This window comes from Sinocyclocheilus anshuiensis, unplaced genomic scaffold (assembly GCF_001515605.1).
Source record: "Sinocyclocheilus anshuiensis isolate Anshui unplaced genomic scaffold, SAMN03320099.WGS_v1.1 scaffold209, whole genome shotgun sequence".
Classification (NCBI taxonomy): Eukaryota; Metazoa; Chordata; class Actinopteri; order Cypriniformes; family Cyprinidae; genus Sinocyclocheilus; species Sinocyclocheilus anshuiensis.
Window position 1 is genome coordinate 1,731,521 of NW_015540880.1, and position 4,033 is coordinate 1,735,553.

The window sequence follows — 4,033 nt, forward strand, 5'->3', positions numbered from 1 at the left end:
TATATATATATATATATATATATATATATATATAGTTTATATAGATTTTGGTTCCCAATGCCATTGCTTACATCAAAGATGGAAGTACAGTGAATGCCAGTGAATGATTTTGCTGAAGTATTTAAATTTTCCGTGTAGTTCACTTACATCAATAATTACATTTAAATTTAAAGGGGTCATATGATCTTGCTAAAGATAACATTATTTTGTGTATTTGGTGTAATGAAATGTGTTTATGCGGTTTAAGGTTACGGCGGGCTAGAGTGAGCGGCGGCCGGCGGGATTGAGAACGGAGCAGCCGGCGGGCTTGCGGCAACCACATGTGACGACCCCGGGCTGGACTCTGATTGAAATCGCGTCATATGACCCCTTTAAAAGTTAATATTAGTTAAATTAATTTAAATATTCATACAGTGTGCATAAATTATATCGTTTGTGTAAAAGTTAAAGCAAAATAATAATAATAATAATAATAATAATAATAATAAATTGTATGTGGTGAATGCTTATGTAAATTCCCCCCAAAACCAGGCTAATAATTAGGCCTTCACCTGTCACTCAATCATCATCATGCAATGTTCCAATTTTTCCCACTCTCCCCAAACCCTCATATGTTTCCTGCTAAGTGCTGAGGCTACCGGCCTAATTTTGTGTTATTTTGTCTCCTTTAAAGAAAAAAATCGATTGTGAGATATTGCAGTAGAACAGAATTATTCCGGGTGCAGTGTGGCAGTTTGCAGATAAGAACCTCGGACAAGTAATCATAAATATTAGCATGATCCCGGCGGCCACATTTGGAGATGCTCAACTAGGAGAATTCATCTCCCTGTTCTAAAGGCAGCCCGATGCGGACATAATCCCAGTTATATCCTTTACCAAAGAGGAATTACGGCTAGCCAACAACCATTGCTCTCCTCAAATATCACCCTAGATAGGCTTTTCTCTCATAGTGACGGTGGATTAAGGAGATGGACAGGGGCACAGACTGTCACTGGGGGGTATGTGTGTGTTTGAGTGTGTTTTCACAAGACATTTGTGTTTTTTATTCGAAAAGCAGGGAAAGCATGGCCTTTGGTTTCTTTGAAGCACACACAGTGTCAGTGATAGGATATCAATAAAAATCCACTGCTGTTTGTAATTTACCTGGTTTTGGCTAAACAGGAGATGGACTTTAATGCAAGTATTTTTTTTATTTGAACTCATCAGTGAGAGAACAAACAATGTGCATTTATTTATTTTTATAAAAGGGCAACCAAATCAATGCTATAAATTTCAGTAGTTTGAGTTCTTGAAAGTCATTAAAGGAATAGTTCACCCAAAAATAAACATTTTTGTTAAGAATTTACACACCCTCAAGCCATCTAAGATGTAAATAAGTTTATTTCTTCATCAGAACAGATTTGGAGAAATGTAGCATTACATTACTTGCTCGCCAATGGATCCTCTGCAGTGAATGGGTGCCGTCAGAATGAGAGTCTAAACAGCTGATAAAAGCATCACGATAATCCACAATTAATACACACTACTCCAGTCCATCAAATGACATCTTGTGAAGTGAAAAGCTGCATGTTTGTAAGAAACAAATACATCATTAAGGCATTTTTAACTTTAAATCACTTCTGGTCAAAATATGCATCCATAATCCTCAATTGTTGTCGTCTCACTTCAAAATCCACTGACATATTTCTTTAGAGCTGGACTGTTTTTGCTTGTAAATGGTGCTTGATCTGTGCATATTTCTCTCCTGATTCAGATGAGATAACTTTTTCACTGGAGAAAGCAATATTATGGATAGAGGGCTGATATTTTAGACGGTTTGAAGTTAAAAACATATTAATGATGAATTTGTTGAAGAAGTCATGTCGATTGGTTGTTTTTATCAGCTTTTTGGACGCTCATTCTGATAGCACCCATTAACTGCAGAGGATCCATTGGTGAACAAGTGAAATAATGCCAAACTTCTCCAAATTTGACCTGAGGGTTAGTATAAGTTTTTTTTTGTATACTATTCCTTAATGTCATCTTTATTCATGTCACTGACTAAAAAAGATGGTTTTCCTATTAAAATTGAAATTGATCTGATGTATCAATAGATAATGAAACAACACAGAATGGTTCAAAAAGTTATTTATAAAGCAATTCAGAATGAGGCTTGAATTTATTCATTAGTATGATGCACATTCTCTTTCTCTCTCTCTCCAAAAAAAAAAAAAAAAACTGCAAAAACCCAAGGATGGGTTAGAGCAAGAATCAATGGGGGGGAAAATAATGGAAAGATGGAAAGAAAGAAAAGGATGGCAGGAGAGTGAAAAATGTGTTGATTTGTCCGCATATGCTGGGTGTTTCTGGAGATACACATGGGGATTTATCACAAAAGATAAATTGCCTTGTTGCTGTGGTTCCCTCTTTCTATACAGTCACTGAACACGTGCGAGTTTACATGCATGTGTGTTTTATTTCGGTACTTCCGAGGTGCCATATTTCTAGGTGCAATTTTTAGACAGAATTTATCCCACAACTACTGTATGTTTTGAATCTCCATGCCACGGTCAAAAAGATTCATCTTCGTTTGAACCCATGTTTGGTTTTCACCATGAGAGAAAATGACATCTCTCATGAGTCTTGCTGGATATGCAGCAAGTGCAAATCAGCCTCGACTTGCCCTTTCCCAAGCAAATCAATTCTGACACCCTTGGAAGTCTACTGCATCCTATTGTCCCTTGCCTACATGGTTTCTCCTCGCCGGTGAACAAATTTGAAGCCAGTCATGGCCTTTGATCAAAGAGGAAGGTGGTTGGATCCTTCTAATACACATATCTTACCAGGAGACACCAGCGGAAGGGTCTGTCTCGGAATCCAGGTCAAGGAATAAACTAAATAAGGTCTGCAAAAGAAATGGAGAGAGATGGAAAGAATGACTTGAGAAAAAGGACTCTCTAGAGGGAAAGACACAAAGGAGCCTGTTGCTATTGCTGGGCAGTCGGTTTGTATTCTTCCCCTGGGACTGGGTGCTTGTAAAAGAACAACGTGTCGGACATGACCGTTGAAATATTCAGGCTTATATCATGGTGCTTGCATGTAGAGGTATTCTCTATGGACCTATTCCTGAATTTTAACCATATTCTGCTATTATATTAGGTCTGCAAATTGGACATCCTTCTAAAAGCTTCAGGAATTATTTTGCTTTCCTTAGTTCATTGACATCGAAAATGCTTTCTCTTAAAATGCGTCAATTTTATTTAATTTATCTGTTGACAGAATTCTGTCTTTAAGATTTCCACCACATCTCAGATACTTGTGTATTGTGTTTAATATCATTATGTGATGAAAAAGTGGCAGAAATTATATAGCTAGCATTTTATGTATCCTAAACACGCACAAATTATACTACCACACCTTTTTGCACAGCTATAGCTCATAACATGATACACAGTAAAATCGGTTCTGTAAAGCCATGTAAAGCGAAAGACATATGTGACCCTGGACCACAAAACCAGTCTTAAGTCGCTGGGGTATATTTGTAGCAATAGCCAAAAATACAGTGTATGGGTCAAAATTATCGATTTTTCTTTTATGCCAAAAATCATTAGGATATTACATAAAGATCATGTTCCATGAAGATATTTAGTAAATTTCTTACCATAAATATATCAAAACCTAATTTTTGATTAGTAATATGCATTGCTAAGAACTTCATTTGGACAACTTTAAAGGTGATTTTCTCAGTATTTAGATTTTTTTGTACCCTCAGATTCCAGATATTCAAATAGTTGTATCTCAACTGAATATTGTCCTATCCTAACAAACCATACATAAATGGAAAGCTTATTTATTCAGCTTTCAGATGATGTATGAATCTCAATTTCGAAAAATTGACCCTTATGACTGGTTTTGTGGTTCAGGGTCACATATATGTATGTGTGTGTGTGTGTGTTTATGTATGTATGTGTATATATATATATATACGTGTGTATGTATGTATGCATGTATGTGTGTGTGTATATATATATATATATATATATAAAATGTGTGT